We start from the raw sequence: 20470 nt of genomic DNA, 5'->3' as shown, positions 1-20470 counted from the left end.
CTGGATACGGTATAATAATTACTGACCCTGGATAGGGTATAATAATTACTGACCCCAGGATAGGGTATAATACTTCCTGACCCTGGGATATGGCATAGTAATTACCTGCCCCGGGATAGGGTATATTAATTACTGACCCCGGGATAGGGTATAATAATTACTGTCTCTGGGATACGTATAATAATTACTGACTCCGGAATAGAGTATAATAATTACTGACCCTCGGATAGGGTATAATAATTACTGACCCCGGGATAGTGTATAGTAATTACTGACCCCCTGATAGGTTATAATAAATACTGACCCAAGGGATAGGGTATAATAATTATTGAGCCCGGAATCAGGTATAATAATTATTGAGCCCGGAATCAGGTATAATAATTACTGACCCCGCGATAGGGTATAATAATTACTGACCCCGAGATCGGGTACAATAATTACTGTCCTTGGGATAGGGTATAATAATTACTGACCCAGGGATAGGGTATAATAATTACTGACCCCGGGATAAGGTATAATAATTACTGACCCTGGGATAGGGTATAATAATTAGTGACCTTGGGATGTGACATAGAAATTAGTGACCCCCGGATAGGGTATAATAAATACTGACCCTGGGTTAGATATAATAATTAGTGACCCTGGAATAGGGTTTAATAAATACTGACCCTGGGTTAGATATAATAATTACTGACCCTGGGTTAAATATAATAATTACTGACCCCGGGATAGAGTATAATAATTACTGACCCCGGGATAGGGTACAATAATTACTGACCCTGGGATAAGGTATAATAATTAGTGACCTTGGGATAGGACATCAAAATTACTGACCCCGGGATAGGGTATAATAAATACTGACCCTGGGATAGTGTATAATAATTAGTGGCCCCGGCATAGGGTGTAATAATTACTGACCCCGGGATAGTGTATAATAATTACTGAACCTGGGTTAGATATAATAATTACTGACCCCGGGATAGTGTATAATAATTACTGACCCCGGGATAGGGTATATTAATTGCCTACGCGGGGATAGGGTTTAATAATTACTGACCCCGTGATAGGGTATAATAAATACTGACCCTGGGATAGGATATAATAATTACTGACCCCGCAATAGATTATAATAATTACTGACCCTGGGATAGGGTCTAATAATTACTGACCCCGATATAGGGTATAATAATTGCCTACCCCGGGATAGTGTATAATATTGACTGACCCCGGGATAAGGTATAATAATTATTGACTCTGGGATAGGTATAATAATTTCTGACCCCGCGATAGGGTATAATAATTACTGACCCTGGGATAGGGTATAATAATTACTGACCCTGGGATAGGATATAATAATTACTGACCCCGGGATAGGGAATAATAATTACCTGCCCCAGGTTAGGGTATAATAATTACCGACCCCGGGATAGGGTACAATAATTACTGACCCCGGGATAGGTTATAATAGTTACTGACCCCGGGATACGGTATAATAGTTACTGACCACGGGATAGGGTCTAATAATTACTGAACCAGTGTTAGGGTATAATAATTACTGACCCTGGGATAGGGTATAATAATTACTGACCCCGGGATAGGGTATAATTATTACTGACCCTGGAAAAGGGTATAATAAATATTGACCGCGGGATAAGGTATAATAATTCCTGACCCCGGGATAGGGTATAATAAATACTGACCCTGCGATAGGGTGCAAGAATTAAGGACCCCGGGATAGGGTATAATAATTACTGACCCTCGGAAAGGGAATCATAATTGCTGACCCCAGGGATAGTGTTTAATAATTAGTGACCCTGGGATAGGGTATAATAATTACTGACCCTGGGACATAGCATAATAATTACTGACCCTGGGATAGGGTATACAAATTACTGATCCCGGGATAGGGTATTATAATTTACTGTTCCCAGGATAGGGTATAATAATTACTGACCCCGATATAGGGTACAATAAATACGGACACTGGGATAGGATATAATAATTACTGACTCTGTGATAGATTATAAACATTACGGACCTTGGATAGTGTATAATAATTACTGAACGCAGGATAGGATAGAATAATTACTGACCTTGGGATAGGGTATAATAATTACTGACCCCGGATAGGGTATAATACTTACTGACCCCGGAATAGTGTATAATAATTATTGACCCCTGGATACGGTATAATAATTACTGACCCTGGATAGGGTATAATAATTACTGACCCCAGGATAGGGTATAATACTTCCTGACCCTGGGATATGGCATAGTAATTACCTGCCCCGGGATAGGGTTTATTAATTACTGACCCCGGGATAGGGTATAATAATTACTGTCTCTGGGATACGTATAATAATTACTGACTCCGGAATAGAGTATAATAATTACTGACCCTCGGATAGAGTATAATAATTACTGACCCCGGGATAGGGTATAGTAATTACTGACCCTGTGATAGGTTATAATAAATACTGACCCCAGGGATAGGGTATAATAATTATTGAGCCCGGAATCAGGTATAATAATTATTGACCCCGGAATTAGGTATAATAGTTACTGACCCCGCGATAGGGTATAATAATTACTGACCCCGAGATCGGGTACAATAATTACTGACCTTGGGATAGGGTATAATAATTACTGACCCAGGGATAGGGTATAATAATTACTGACCCCGGGATAAGGTATAATAATTACTGACCCTGGGATAGGGTATAATAATTAGTGACCTTGGGATGTGACATAGAAATTAGTGACCCCGGGATAGGGTACAATAAATACTGACCCTGGGTTAGATATAATAATTAGTGACCCTGGAATAGGGTATAATAAATACTGACCCTGGGTTTGATATAATAATTACTGACCCTGGGTTAAATATAATAATTACTGACCCCGGGATAGAGTACAATAATTACTGACCCCGGGATAGGGTACAATAATTACTGACCCTGGGATAGGGTATAATAATTAGTGACCTTGGCATAGGACATAAAAATTACTGACCCCGGGATAGGGTATAATAAATACTGACCCTGGGATAGTGTATAATAATTACTGGCCCCGGCATAGGGTGTAATAATTACTGACCCCGGGATAGTGTATAATAATTACTGACCCTGGGTTCGATATAATATTTACTGACCCCGGGATAGTGTATAATAATTACTGACCCTGGGATAGGGTATATTAATTGCCTACCCGGGGATCGGGTTTAATAATTACTGACCCCGTGATAGGGTATAATAAATACTGACCCTGGGATAGGATAGAATAATTACAGACCCCGCAATAGATTATAATAATTACTGACCCTGGGATAGGGTCCAATAATTACTGACCCCGATATAGGGTATAATAATTGCCTACCGCGGGATAGTGTATAATATTGACTGACCCCGGGATAAGGTATAATAATTACTGACTCTGGGATAGGTATAATAATTTCTGACCCCGCGATAGGGTATAATAATTACTGACCCTGGGATAGGGTATAATAATTACTGACCCCGGGATAGGGTACAATAATTACTGACGCCGGGATAGGTTATAATAGTTACTGACCCCGGGATACGGTATAATAGTTACTGACCACGGGATAGGGTCTAATAATTACTGAACCGGGGTTAGGGTATAATAATTACTGACCCTGGGATAGGATATAATAATTACTGACCCTGGGATGGGGTATAATAATTACTGACCCCGGAATCGGGTATAATAGATACTGACCCCGGGATAGGGTATAATAATTATTGAGCCCGGAATCTGGTATAATAATTACTGACCCCGGGATAGGGTTTAATAATTACTGACCCCGAGATCGGGTACAATAATTACTGACCTTGGGATAGGGTATAATAATTACTGACCCATGGATAGAGTATAATAATTACTGACCCTGGGATAAGGTATAATAATTACTCACCCTGTGATAGGGTATAATAATTAGTGACCTTGGGATGGGACACAAAAATTAGTGACCCTGGGATAGGGTATAATAAATACTGACCCTGGGATAGGGTATAATAATTACTGACCCCGGCATAGGGTGTAATAATTACTGACCCCGGGATAGAGTAAAATAATTACTGACCCCGGGATAGTGTATAATAATTACTGACCCTGGGTTAGATATAATAATTACTGACCCCGGGATAGTGTATAATAATTACTGACCCCGGGATAGGGTATAATAATTGCCTACCCCGGGATAGGGTATATTAATTACTGACCCCATGATAGGGTATAATAAATACTGACCCTGGGATAGGGTATAATAAATACTGACCCTGAGATTGGATATAATAATTACTGACCCCGCAATAGATTGTAATAATTATTGACCCTGGGATAGGTTGCAATAATTACTGACCCCGGGATAGCGTATAATATTTACTGACCCTGGGATAAGGTATAATAATTACTGACCCCGGGATAGGGTACAATAATTACTGACCCCGGGTTAGGTTATAATAGTTACTGACCCCGGGATACGGTATAATAGTTACTGACCACGGGATAGGGTCTAATAATTACTGAACCGGGGTTAGGGTATAATAATTACTGACCCTGGGATAGGGTATAATAATTACTGACCCTGGGATGGGGTATAATAATTACTGACCCCGGGATAGGGTATAATAATTATTGAGCCCGGAATCTGGTATAATAATTACTGACCCCGGGATAGGGTTTAATAATTACTGACCCCGAGATCGGGTACAATAATTACTGACCTTGGGATAGGGTATAATAATTACTGACCCATGGATAGAGTATAATAATTACTGACCCTGGGATAAGGTATAATAATTACTCACCCTGTGATAGGGTATAATAATTAGTGACCTTGGGATGGGACACAAAAATTAGTGACCCTGGGATAGGGTATAATAAATACTGACCCTGGGATAGGGTATAATAATTACTGACCCCGGCATAGGGTGTAATAATTACTGACCCCGGGATAGAGTAAAATAATTACTGACCCCGGGATAGTGTATAATAATTACTGACCCTGGGTTAGATATAATAATTACTGACCCCGGGATAGAGTATAATAATTACTGACCCCGGGATAGGGTATAATAATTGCCTACCCCGGGATAGGGTATATTAATTACTGACCCCATGATAGGGTATAATAAATACTGACCCTGGGATAGGGTATAATAAATACTGACCCTGAGATTGGATATAATAATTACTGACCCCGCAATAGATTGTAATAATTATTGACCCTGGGATAGGTTGCAATAATTACTGACCCCGGGATAGCGTATAATATTTACTGACCCTGGGATAAGGTATAATAATTACTGACTCTGGGATAGGTATAATAATTTCTGACCCCGCGATAGGGTATAATAATTACTGACCCTGGGATAGGGTATAATAATTACTGACCCTGGGATGGGGTATAATAATTACTGACCCCGGAATCGGGTATAATAGATACTGACCCCGGGATAGGGTATAATAATTATTGAGCCCGGAATCTGGTATAATAATTACTGACCCCGGGATAGGGTTTAATAATTACTGACCCCGAGATCGGGTACAATAATTACTGACCTTGGGATAGGGTATAATAATTACTGACCCATGGATAGAGTATAATAATTACTGACCCTGGGATAAGGTATAATAATTACTCACCCTGTGATAGGGTATAATAATTAGTGACCTTGGGATGGGACACAAAAATTAGTGACCCTGGGATAGGGTATAATAAATACTGACCCTGGGATAGGGTATAATAATTACTGACCCCGGCATAGGGTGTAATAATTACTGACCCCGGGATAGAGTAAAATAATTACTGACCCCGGGATAGTGTATAATAATTACTGACCCTGGGTTAGATATAATAATTACTGACCCCGGGATAGAGTATAATAATTACTGACCCCGGGATAGGGTATAATAATTGCCTACCCTGGGATAGGGTATATTAATTACTGACCCCATGATAGGGTATAATAAATACTGACCCTGGGATAGGGTATAATAAATACTGACCCTGAGATTGGATATAATAATTACTGACCCCGCAATAGATTGTAATAATTATTGACCCTGGGATAGGTTGCAATAATTACTGACCCCGGGATAGCGTATAATATTTACTGACCCTGGGATAAGGTATAATAATTACTGACTCTGGGATAGGTATAATAATTTCTGACCCCGCGATAGGGTATAATAATTACTGACCCTGGGATAGGGTATAATAATTACTGACCCCGGGATAGGGTACAATAATTACTGACCCCGGGTTAGGTTATAATAGTTACTGACCCCGGGATACGGTATAATAGTTACTGACCACGGGATAGGGTCTAATAATTACTGAACCGGGGTTAGGGTACAATAATTACTGACCCTGGGATAGGGTATAATAATTACTGACCCTGGGATGGGGTATAATAATTACTGACCCCGGGATAGGGTATAATAATTATTGAGCCCGGAATCTGGTATAATAATTACTGACCCCGGGATAGGGTTTAATAATTACTGACCCCGAGATCGGGTACAATAATTACTGACCTTGGGATAGGGTATAATAATTACTGACCCATGGATAGAGTATAATAATTACTGACCCTGGGATAAGGTATAATAATTACTCACCCTGTGATAGGGTATAATAATTAGTGACCTTGGGATGGGACACAAAAATTAGTGACCCTGGGATAGGGTATAATAAATACTGACCCTGGGATAGGGTATAATAATTACTGACCCCGGCATAGGGTGTAATAATTACTGACCCCGGGATAGAGTAAAATAATTACTGACCCCGGGATAGTGTATAATAATTACTGACCCTGGGTTAGATATAATAATTACTGACCCCGGGATAGAGTATAATAATTACTGACCCCGGGATAGGGTATAATAATTGCCTACCCCGGGATAGGGTATATTAATTACTGACCCCATGATAGGGTATAATAAATACTGACCCTGGGATAGGGTATAATAAATACTGACCCTGAGATTGGATATAATAATTACTGACCCCGCAATAGATTGTAATAATTATTGACCCTGGGATAGGTTGCAATAATTACTGACCCCGGGATAGCGTATAATATTTACTGACCCTGGGATAAGGTATAATAATTACTGACTCTGGGATAGGTATAATAATTTCTGACCCCGCGATAGGGTATAATAATTACTGACCCTGGGATAGGGTATAATAATTACTGACCCCGGGATAGGGTACAATAATTACTGACCCCGGGTTAGGTTATAATAGTTACTGACCCCGGGATACGGTATAATAGTTACTGACCACGGGATAGGGTCTAATAATTACTGAACCGGGGTTAGGGTATAATAATTACTGACCCTGGGATAGGGTATAATAATTACTGACCCTGGGATGGGGTATAATAATTACTGACCCCGGGATAGGGTATAATAATTATTGAGCCCGGAATCTGGTATAATAATTACTGACCCCGGGATAGGGTTTAATAATTACTGACCCCGAGATCGGGTACAATAATTACTGACCTTGGGATAGGGTATAATAATTACTGACCCATGGATAGAGTATAATAATTACTGACCCTGGGATAAGGTATAATAATTACTCACCCTGTGATAGGGTATAATAATTAGTGACCTTGGGATGGGACACAAAAATTAGTGACCCTGGGATAGGGTATAATAAATACTGACCCTGGGATAGGGTATAATAATTACTGACCCCGGGATAGGGTGTAATAATTACTGACCCCGGGATAGAGTAAAATAATTACTGACCCCGGGATAGTGTATAATAATTACTGACCCTGGGTTAGATATAATAATTACTGACCCCGGGATAGAGTATAATAATTACTGACCCCGGGATAGGGTATAATAATTGCCTACCCCGGGATAGGGTATATTAATTACAGACCCCGTGATAGGGTATAATAAATACTGACCCTGGGATAGGGTATAATAATTACTGACCCCGCAATAGATTGTAATAATTATTGACCCTGGGATAGGTTGCAATAATTACTGACCCCGGGATAGCGTATAATATTTACTGACCCCGGGATAGGGTATAATAATTACTGACCCTGGGATAGGGTATAATAATTACTGACCCTGGGATAGGATATAATAATTACTGACCCCGGGATAGGGTATAATAATTACCTACCCCAGGTTAGGGTATAATAATTACTGACCCCGGGTTGGGTATAATAATTACTGACCCCGGGATAGGGTATAATAATTACTGACCCCGGGTTAGGGTCTAATAATTACTGACCCCGGGATAGGGTATAATAGTTACTGACCCCGGGATATGGTATAATAGTTACTGACCCTGGGATAGGGTATAATAATTACTGAACCGGGGTTAGGGTATAATAATTACTGACCCTGGAAAGGGGTATAATAATTACTGACCCCAGGATGGGGTATAATAATTACTGACCCTGGGATTGGGTATAATAATTACTGACCCCACTATAGGGTATAATAATTACTGACATTGGGAGCGGGTATAATAATTACTGACCCCGGGATAGGGTATAATTATTGCTGATCCTGGAAAAGGGTATAATAATTACTGACTGCGGGATAAGGTATAATAATTACTGACCCCGGGATAGGGTATAATAAATACTGACCCTGGGATAGGGTGCATTAATTACAGACCCCAGGATAGGGTATAATAATTACTGACCCTCGAAAGTGAATCATAATTGCTGACCCCTGGGATAAGGTATAATAATTACTGACGATGGGATAGGGTATAATAATTACTGATCCCGGGATAGGGTATAATAATTTACTGTCCCCAGGATAGGATATAATAATTACTGACCCCGATATAGGGTATAATAATTACCTACCCCGGGATAGGGTATAATAATTACTGACCCCGATATAGGGTATAATAATTACCTACTCCGGGATAGGATATAATAATTACGGACCCCGGGATAGGGTACAATAATTACTGACCATGGGAAAGGGTATAATAATTCCTGACCCCGGAATAGGGTATAATAATTATTGACCCCGGGATAGTGTATAATCATTTCTGACCCCAGGATAGGCGATAATAATTGCTGACCCCGTGATAGGGTATAATAAATATGGACCCTGGGATAGGATATAATAATTACTGACCCTGCGATAGATTATAATAATTACTGACCCTGGATAGTGTATAATAATTACTGACCCCAGGATAGGATATAATAATTACTGACCCCGGATAGGGTATAATACTTACTGACACCGGAATAATGTATAATAATTACTGACCACTGGATAGGGTATAATAATTACTGACCCTGGATAGGGTATAATAATTACTGACCCCAGGATAGGGTATAATAATTACTGACCCCATGATCAGGTACAATAAATACTGACCTTGGGATAGGGTATAATAATTACTGACCCCAGGATAAGGTATAATAATTACTGACACCGAGATAGGGTATAATAATTGGTGACCCAGGGATAGCGTATAATAATTACAGACACCGGGATCAAGTATAATAATTACAGACCCCGTGATCGAGTATAGTAATTACAGGCCCTGGGATCGGGTATAATAATTACTGACATCGGGATAGGGTATAATAATTACAGACCCCGGGATAGCGTATAATAATTTCAGACCCCGGGATTGGGTATAATAATTACTGACCCTAGTATAGGGTATAATAATTAATGACCCTGGGATAGGGTAGAATAAGTACTGACTCCGGGATAGGATGTAATAATTACTGACCCCGAGATAGTGTACAATAATTACTGACCCTGGGATAGGCTGTAATAATTACTGACCCCGGGATCGTGTATAATAATTACTGACCCCGGGATAGTGTATAATATTTACTGACCCCGGGATAGGGTATAATAATTATTGACCCTGGGATAGGTTATAATAATTTCTGACCCCGATATAGGGTATAATAATTATCTACCCTGGGATCGGATATAATAATTTCTGACCCCGTGATAGGGTATAATAATTACTGAGACTGGGGTTGGGTATTATAATTACTGACCCTGGGATAGGGTATAATAATTACTGACCTTGGTATTGGGTATAAAAATTAGTGACCCCGGGAGAGGGTATAATTATTACTGACCCTGGGAAAGGGTCTAATAATTACTGACCCTGGGATAGTGTATAATAATTACGGACCCCGGGATAGGGTATAATAATTACTGACCCCGGGATCGGGTATAATAATTACTGACCTTGGGATAGGATATAATAATTATTGACCCCGGAATCGGGTATAATAATTACAGACCCTGGGAGAGGGTATAATAGTTACTGACCCCGGAATAGGATATAATAATTGCTGGCCCCGTCATAGGGTATAATAATTACTGACCCCGGCATAAGCTATAATAATTACTGACCCTCCGGAAACGGAATAATAATTGCTGACCCCAGGATAGGGTATAATAGTTACTGACCCCGGGATCGGGTGTAATAAATACTGACCCTGGGATGAGGTATAATAATAACTGACCCCGCGATTGGGTATAATAATTACTGACCTTGGGATTGGGTATAATAATTACTGACCCCGGGATAGGGTATAATTATTACTGACCCAAGAAAAGGGTATAATAATTACTGACCGCGGGATAAGGTATAATAATTACTGATCCCGGGATAGGGTATAATAAATACTGACCCTGGGATAGGGTGCAATAATTACGGACCCCGGGATAGGTTATAATAATTACTGACCCTCAGAAAGGGAATAATAATTGCTGACCCCCGGGATAGGGTTTAATAATTACTGACCCTGGGATATGGCATAATAATTACTGACCCTGGGATAGGGTATAATAATTACTGACCCTGGGATTGGGTATATGGGATAGTGTATAATAATTTACTGTCCCCAGGATAGGGTGTAATAATTACTGACACCGATATAGGGTATAATAATTACCTACCCCGGGATAGGGTATAATAATTACTGACCCCGGCTCGTGTATAATAATTACTGACCCCGGATAGGGTATAATAATTACTGACCCTGGGATAGCGTATAATAATTACTGACCCCGATATAGGGTATAATAATTACTGACCCCGGGATAGGGTATAATAATTACTGACCCCGGGATAGGGTATAATAAATACGGACCCTGGGATAGGATATAATAATTACTGATCCCGCGATAGATTATAATAATTACTGACCCTCGGAAAGGTAATAATAATTGCTGACCCTCGGGATAGGGTTTAATAATTAGTGACCCTGGGATAGGGCATAATAATTACTGACCCTGGGATATGGTATATTAATTACTGACCCCAGGATAGGGTATAATAATTACTGATCCCGGGATAGGGTATAATAATTACTGACCGCGGGATAGGGTATAATAATTACTGACCCCAGGATAGGGTATAATAATTACTGACCCCAGGATAGGGTATAATAATTACTGGCCCCGGAATAGTGTATAATAATTACTGACCCCAGGATAGGGTATAATAATTACTGACCCCAGGATAGGGTATAATAATTACTGACCCCGGAATAGTGTATAATAATTACTGACCCCGGGATAGGGTATAATAATTACTGTCCCTGAGAGAGGGCACATACTGACTGTTATACTATACAAATACCGTGTTAAGAACTCTGATGCTATGATTGTCTTCCATCTTACCTCTGTCTACCCATTTGAATGGCTCGGGGTCAATTAGCTATCAAAGATGGGCTCCCACTCTTTGGTGGATGTCTCCACAGCTCAAGAAGAGACTGTTATTGTGCTGCAGTGTGGCCCTCGTTGTCCCACCTGAAATGGGAGAGGCCAATAATGGACAGCCAGTTGGGAGAGGGAGAAGGGGCAGTTGGGAGAGGGTGAAGGGTCAGTTGGGAGAGGGGGAAAGGTCAGTTGGGAGAGGGAGAAGGGGCAGTTGGACTGGGAGAATAACCCAGACCTCCCTAGCGACCAGCAGGTCCTTCCTCCTTTCTCCTGCTCCCATGCCCCCTGCCCCCGACTTTCCTCTCACCTGCCCCTCCATTGGTGGTCCAGAGGCTGGAATGGTCATCGGCCGGCTCAAGTCTCAAGCCATATCTTTTCATCATCAATTCATAGAATCATACAGCACAGAAGGAGACTGTAATGTATGCACCTGTGAGTATGTTCACAGGTTGGTGGAGCTGTTGAGTTGGGAGTGGCTTAGCCAGTCACGTGATGTTCACAAGACTCAATAAAACCCCAGCCAGCTGGGTTCAGGGGAGCCACGATGAGGCAGGTGGTTGTGAGCCTGGTGGATGAACTGGTAATGTGCAGTGTGATTGGTAAACTTTTGCTAATAAACCAACTAGTTCTTCATAGCAACGTGTTACTCTGAATTCTTAAGCAAAGAACCCATGAAGCAAAACAGAGACCATTCAATCTGTGTCATGTCTGTGCCAGCTCTTTGAAAGAGCTCTCCAATGAGTCCTATTCATTCCTTGCTCTTTCCCCGCAGCCCTGCAACTTCCTCCTTTTCAAGTATTTATCCAATTCCCTATTAAAAGTTACTTTTGAATCTGTTTCAACCGCCTTTTCAGGATGTGCATTCCAGATCATAACGTAAGAACATAAGAAATAAGAGCAGAGTAGGCCCAACGGCCCTTTGAGCCTGCTCCGCCATTCAATAAGATCATGGCTGTTCATCGACCTCAACTCCACTTTCCCACCCGATCTCCATATCCCTTGATTTCCCCAGACTCCAAAAATTTATCTATAACAACTCGCTGCATCTTCTGGTTAAACATATAAACATAGAAAATAGGTGCAGGAGTAGCCCATTCGGCCCTTCGAGCCTGCACCACCATTCAATAAGATCATGGCTGATCATTCCCTCAGTACCCCTTTCCTGCTTTCTCTTCATACCCCTTGATCTCTTTAGCCGTAAGGGCCATATCTAACTCCCTCTTGAATATACCCAATGAATTGGCATCACCAACTCTCTGCGGCAGGGAATTCCACAGGTTAATAACTCTATCAGTGAAGAAGTTTCTCCTCATCTCAGTCCTAAATGGCCTATCCCTTATCCTAAGACTATGTCCCCGGTTCTGGACTTCCCCAACATCGGGAACATTCTTCCTGCATCTAACCTGTCCAGTACCGTCAGAATCTTATATGTGTCTATGAGATCCCCTCTCATCCTTCTAAACTCCAGTGAATAAAGGCCCAGTTGGTCCAGTCTCTCCTCATATGACAGTCCAGCCATCCCGGGAATCAGTCTGGTGAACCTTCGCTGCACTCCCTCAAGAGCAAGAATGTCCTTCCTCAGATTAGGAGACCAAAACTGAACACAATATTCCAGGTGAGGCCTCACTAAAGCCCTGTACAACTGTTGCCCACTCTCCTGTCAGTTTCTCCTTATTTACTCAATCAAAATCCCTCATAATTTTGAACACCTCAATTTAATCTCCTCTTAACCTTCTCTGCTCCAAGGAGAACAGTCCCAGCTTCTCTCGTCTCTCCACATAACTGAAATCCTGCTTCCCTGGTACCATTCTAGTAAATCTCCTCTGCACATTCTTCAAGGCCTTGACATCCATCATAAACTGCAATGGCCAGAATTGGACACAGTACTCCAGCTGGGGCCTAGCCAGTGATTTATAAAAGAACATAAGAAATAGGAGGAGGGATAGGCTATTTGGCCCCTCGAGCCTGCAATAAGATCATGGCTGATCTGATCTTGGCCTCAGCTCCATTTCCCTGTCTGCTCCCCATAACCCTTGATTCCCTTAGCGTTCAAAAATCTGTCTATCTCCACCTTAAATATATTCAATGACCCAGCCTCCACAGCTCTCTGGGGTAGAGAATTCCAAAGATTCTTGACCCTCTGAGAGCAGAATTTCCTTCTCATCTCTGTTTTAAATGTGCGATCCTTTATTCTGAAACTATGTCCCTAAAGGTTTAGCATAACTTCCTTGCTTTGTGCTCTATGCCTGTATTTATAAAGCCAAGGCTCCCGTGTGCTTTTTTAACAGCCTTCTCAACTTGTCCTGCCATCTTCAAAGATTAGTGCATGTCATTGACTGCCTGTTCCACATCTGACGGGAGAGCCAGTCGACATTGATGGCAGTGGGTGAGGGCGAATAATGTTAGTGGTTAGTCGGAGCAGAGAATCGGTGGTAGACCACCCATTTTCCTTTCTGGACCACCCATTTTCGGGCAGGCATTTGGAAGACAGGTTGCCTGGTGTACCCATCTGATCGGTATCAGAGACCAATTCCCTAGTTGTAAATTTCTGGAGCTGGATTTTCGGTTGTCTAATGCCTCAGTTAGCGGCCAGGGGGGGGCGTTAATGGGAGCGTAAGAGGTTACCGACCAGGAGCGCAGCTTTTAGTGCCCCAACGGAAAATTCATTCGAGGCTCATCGGGGGCACAAACCATTAGCGCCTAGCTGCTGACGATCAGTGCGATCCCAACGTCATTCCTGATGCAACGCCCATGCTTACGCCCCAGTCGATAAATTCAGTGAGGCCGCCTCATCGAGCGCCTGCCAAGAACAACGTCTGGAGAAACAGTGGGTGCAGGCTTGCAGAGTCATTAACTGGCGGCTACTTAAAGGGATGAGGAAGCACTTCCCTCGGAGGTCACAGTCAGTGCAACATTTACACACAGCACGGTGTGAGTCTCAGTCACAGTCAGTGCAAGGTTTACACACAGCACGGTGTGAGTCTCAGTCACAGTCAGTGCAAGGTTTACACACAACACGGTGTGAGTCTCAGTCACAGTCAGTGCAAGGTTTACACACAGCACGGTGTGAGTCTCAGTTACAATCAGTGCAAGGTTTACACACAGCACGGTGCGTGAGTCTCAGTCACAGTCAGTGTAAGGTTTACACACAGCACGGTGTATGAGCCTCAGTTACAGTCAGTGCAAGGTTTACACACAGCACGGTGCGTGAGTCTCAGTCACAGTCAGTGTAACGTTTACACACAGCACGGTGCGTGAGTCTCAGTCACAGTCAGTGCAAGGTTTACACACAGCACGGTGCGTGAGCCTCAGTTACAGTCAGTGTATGGTTTACACACAGCACGGTGTGAGTCTCAGTCACAGTCAGTGCAAGGTTTACACACAGCACGGTGCGTGAGCCTCAGTCACAGTCAGTGCAATGTTTACACACAGCACGGTGCGTGAGTCTCAGCCACAGTCAGTGCAAGGTTTACACACAGCACGGTGCGTGAGTCTCAGTTACAGTCAGTGCAAGGTTTACACACAGCACGGTGTGTGAGCCTCAGTCACAGTCAGTGTAACGTTTACACACAGCACGGTGTGAGTCTCAGTCACAGTCAGTGCAAGGTTTACACACAGCACGGTGCGTGAGTCTCAGTCACAGTCAGTGCAAGGTTTACACACAGCACGGTGCGTGAGCCTCAGTCACAGTCAATGTAACGTTTACACACAGCACGGTGTGAGTCTCAGTCACAGTCAGTGCAAGGTTTACACACAGCACGTTGTGTGAGTCTCAGTCACAGTCAGTGTAACGTTTACACACAGCACGGTGTGAGTCTCAGTCACAGTCAGTGTAATGTTTACACACAGCACGATGCGTGAGTCTCAGTCACAGTCAGTGTAACGTTTACACAAAGCACGGTGTGAGTCTCAGTCACAGTCAGTGCAATGTTTACACACAGCACGATGCGTGAGTCTCAGTCACAGTCAGTGCAAGGTTTACACACAGCACGACGCGTGAGTCTCAGTCACATTCAGCGCAAGGTTTACACACAGCACGGTGTGAGTCTCAGTCACATTCAGCGCAAGGTTTACACACAGCACGGTGCGTGAGTCTCAGTCACAGTCAGCGCAAGCTTTACACACAGCACGTTGCGTGAGCCTCAGTCACAGTCAGTGTAACGTTTACACACGCACGGTGTGAGTCTCAGTCACAGTCAGTGCAAGGTTTACACACAGCACGGTGCGTGAGCCTCAGTCACAGTCAGCGCAAGCTTTACACACAGCACGTTGCGTGAGCCTCAGTCACAGTCAGTGTAACGTTTACACACAGCACGGTGTGAGTCTCAGTCACAGTCAGTGCAAGGTTTACACACAGCACGGTGCGTGAGTCTCAGTCACAGTCAGTGTAACGTTTACACACGCACGGTGTGAGTCTCAGTCACAGTCAGTGCAAGGTTTACACACAGCACGGTGTGAGTCTCAGTCACGGTCAGTGCAATGTTTACACACAGCACAGTGCGTGAGTCTCAGTCACAGTCAGTGTAACGTTTACACACAGCACGGTGTGTGAGCCTCAGTCACAGTCAGTGCAATGTTTACACACAGCACGGTGCGTGAGTCTCAGTCACAGTCAGTGCAAGGTTTACACACAGCACGGTGCATGAGTCTCAGTTACAGTCAGTGCAAGGTTTACACACAGCACGGTGCGCGAGTCTCAGTCACAGTCAGTGCAAGGTTTACACACAGCACGGTGTGAGTCTCAGTCACAGTCAGTGCAAGGTTTACACACAGCACGGTGCGTGAGTCTCAGTTACAGTCAGTGTAACGTTTACACACAGCACGGTGTGAGTCTCAGTCACAGTCAGTGCAAGGTTTACACACAGCACAGTGCGTGAGCCTCAGTCACAGTCAGTGTAACGTTTACACACAGCACGGTGTGAGTCTCAGTCACAGTCAGTGCAAGGTTTACACACAGCACGGTGTGAGACTCAGTCACAGTCAGTGCAAGGTTTACACTCAGCACGGTGCGTGAGCTTCCGTCACAGTCAGTGCAAGGTTTACACACAGCACAGTGCGTGAGTCTCAGTTACAGTCAGTGTAACGTTTACACACAGCACGGTACGTGAGTCTCAGTCACAGTCAGTGTAAGGTTTACACACAGCACGGTGTGAGTCTCAGTCACAGTCAGTGCAAGGTTTACACACAGCACGGTACGTGAGTCTCAGTCACAGTCAGTGTAACGTTTACACACAGCACGGTGCGTGAGCCTCAGTCACAGTCAGTGTAACGTTTACACACAGCACGGTACGTGAGTCTCAGTCACAGTCAGTGTAAGGTTTACACACAGCACGGTACGTGAGTCTCAGTCACAGTCAGTGTAAGGTTTACACACAGCACGGTACGTGAGTCTCAGTCACAGTCAGTGTAAGGTTTACACACAGCACGGTGCGTGAGTCTCAGTCACAGTCAGTGCAAGGTTTACACACAGCACGGTGTGAGTCTCAGTCACAGTCAGTGCAAGGTTTACACACAGCACAGTGCATGAGTCTCAGTCACAGTCAGTGTAAGGTTTACACACAGCACGGTACGTGAGTCTCAGTCACAGTCAGTGCAACGTTTACACACAGCACGGTGCGTGAGCCTCCCAGTTTGCAGCGGCAGACAGACATAACAGAACAGGTTGAAAACAAGTGATTTTGAAAACTTTAATGGGTGCGTTACTATGCCGCGCCTTTAAGACTCGGCTGTTGCCGGGGTCTGACTCGGAGTTCTGCATATGCACAGTTGGTCCACCAAATTTATCGACCAAACTTTCGTTTTCTGGTGTGCAACGGCTGATTTATCGCCTCTGTCAGCTCTTCGCCTGATTCTGACCAATTTCTGGGCAGAGAGCGCAAACATTTTTCAAGGCGCTAAAATGACCTCTCCGCCTGGGTTACCGCCCCAAATGAGGTACAACCGAATTTCTCCCCCATGGAGTCTTAAAGGACCATCCACAACACAAAGCTGGCCACAACACTGAATAATTCGCAACTGAAGAGGGCCTGATTTTAATAAGTTGCAAATGAAATGTATTTGCATGGCATGAATGTCCTGTATATTCAAATGAGCAGAAAAGCTGTAGATCTCTCTGTGATGCCTTGAGCTGAATACTCGACTGTGACAGTAACCAACATTTAAAGTGACACCCAGTTTCCTGCAGAAATCTCCAAATGTACAGACTGACAAGATCAGAATGGAAGCTGAAAGCCCACATTCATCACTCTCAGCTCGCGAGTAAGGAATGAGTCACATACTCAGGGTACAGCAGTGTTGTGGTCACGTTGCTGGATGAGCAAACCAGAGAACATGAGTTCTAAATCTGCCATGGCAGTTTGAAATTTGAATTCTGTTTTTTAAAATTCTGGAACTAAAAAGCTGGCATCACAAGAAACTTCTTTACCCAGAGAGTGGTGAGAATGTGGAACCAACAGCTGGGTTTTCAGCTTTGATAATTTCAGGGCGGTAATGGCGACGGGGCGGTAAAGTTAGCGCCCGGGAACAGTTTGCGCCTCAGTCAGTAACATTGGGCAGCTGGGCCCTGAGTCAGGGGTGCAGCGCGAAGGGAGGTGTTGTACACCTCTCTCGGGCGCTCGTGTGGGAAACTCCCGAACTAAAGAGCCGGGCCGGGAGCGCTGCTGGGGAAAAAAAAACAAAAGAGAATCCCATAAAAACATTCCCAAAACATTGCCCACGCCACCACAACATAAATCGCAAAAAAATTAAAAGAAAAAAAATACCACTTTACCAAAGTACCATTACTTACCTGTCCGCTGTCGGTATCGTTGGACCGCCCGATTTCCCAGGCGGACACTGCGGGGCACGCTTTGGGGCATACGGGTTGGGCTGAAGTAAAAACTCGCGCCAGTGGACTTGCTTCCACTCTAAAAGTGAGTTCTCAGGTGACTGTACTGTCCAATATGGGACCTGTCACAGGTGGGACAGACAGTCACTGAAGGAAAGGGTGGGTGGGGAGCCTGGTTTGCCGCACGCTCCTTCCGCAGCCTGCGCTTGGTTTCTGCACGCTCTCGGCGACGAGACTCGAGGTGCTCAGCGCCCTCTCAGATGCTCTTCCTCCTCTTTGGCCAGGGACTCCCAGGTGTCGATGGAGATGCCGAACTTTATCAAGGAGGCTTTGAGGGTGTCCTTGAAGCGTTTCCTCTGCCCACCTGTGGCTCGCTTGCTGTGTAGGAGTTCCGAGTAGAGCGCTTGCTTTGGGAGTCTTGTGTCGGGCATGCGGATAATAGTTACAACCTCTCAGTATAGAGGAACAATCGATAATCCTGTTTCTTGGGGCTGGGGGACTCCTTTGCAGCTCATTAATTGAGGTAACATTGCACAAAACATATTGATGTAAACACAAATCATTGCACCTTCTCGGAGCAATCATTTTAAAGATGGAGGCCGCGATTTTATCTACCGAGGTGCGCTCAGTGCGCAGAGTTAGGTAGCGGACTGCGACCCCGCACCTGGCTCCATACCGGTTTACCCCACAATTTTCCCTTGATGGAGTTTGTTAAACCCGCCCTGCAAGGTTCCTGGCCAATTAAAAAGAAGCGAGTCTGATGATATCATTTGATGATGTGCGAGCAGCCGGTTTCCTTAAAGGGACCATGCCCACATTCATTTTGGCAGTTGTGCTGTCAGTGTTCTACAGTATTGAGGTGCTGCAAACACTGACAAGCACTGCACAGTGGTGCACAACTGTACCCAGGCTCTCCCATGACTCCCTCCAGATACTTCTGGAGGGAGTCACAGCACGCAGGGAGGTTCTCTTCCCTTCCAATGGGCGGAAGAGACCTCCCAGGACGCCAACACAGCCTGGTCGCACATTGTACAGGAGGGCACGAGTAGGGATGCCATCAGGAGGACCAGGCTGTAGTGGCACAAACTGTTCAATAATCTCAGTAGATCACGAAACGTTACTGCAAAGCCACACTCAATCTCATCCTGCTGTGCCACTCATCACATTCCCATCACTCTGACTTCCCTACTCTACCCCTATACATCTTTACTCACACCAATTTACCTTGCACCTCCACTCATCCCCTCTCTCTATTTACATTATCACATCCCCATCTCACTAGCCACACCTCACACTCACTCTCATCCTTGTTCAATCATGCCAACTAACAACCCACAAGGGTAGGCACTTGGGTACTTTAGCCAATGTTCATGTAAAGTTTCTGTTAATGTGGTGTCAAACATTGAAGTCTTTATTTTGAACACTTTGCCTTGTTGGACATATCTTGGGCACCTTTGGAAGTGGCTTAGTGAGTTGCAGTGAATGGTGAGACATAACGGTACCCTCCACAATGGTGATGAGTGTGAAAGGAATGGCTTGTGCATTGCAAGGATGTTTATGGAGCTAGTGTGGGGAGGTGCCAACCTGGTGCATCATGTGACAGCCAGGGTGTACAGCGTCAAGTGAAATAAATGTGGCCATGGTGAGGCTATCCCTGACCTCCTGGGCAGCAATGTGGTTGGGTGCTGATGCCCTGTGTCCTGTGCAGCATTAGGTGATTGCGGAGAAGGCTGGTGTTGCTGTTGGTGATGCTAGTGTTGGGGCTGATCGTAGCGGGCTTCTGAGGACCAAGGTGAGATTTTTTCAAGGGCACCAATGCTGCTGGAATAGATAGCAGCTGGAGTTGAGATGACAGAAGCGATCTGTTAATGGTGAGAGAGGTTGCTCCAAGGAGGTGACACTGGATAGAGA

General features: G+C 43.8%; 1 protein-coding gene across 4 annotated transcripts in view; it reads left to right on the top strand.

Moving 5' to 3' along the window:
* kcnh6a (potassium voltage-gated channel, subfamily H (eag-related), member 6a) overlaps positions 1-20470 on the top strand; it is a 449471-nt gene that overhangs the window by 111197 nt on the left and 317804 nt on the right. The gene's annotated exons all lie outside the window — the stretch shown is intronic.

This window comes from Pristiophorus japonicus, chromosome 21 (genome assembly GCF_044704955.1).
Source record: "Pristiophorus japonicus isolate sPriJap1 chromosome 21, sPriJap1.hap1, whole genome shotgun sequence".
NCBI lineage: Eukaryota > Metazoa > Chordata > Chondrichthyes > Pristiophoridae > Pristiophorus > Pristiophorus japonicus.
Note: the sequence above shows the minus strand (reverse complement) of the source record. Positions and strands in the feature narration are given on the sequence as shown.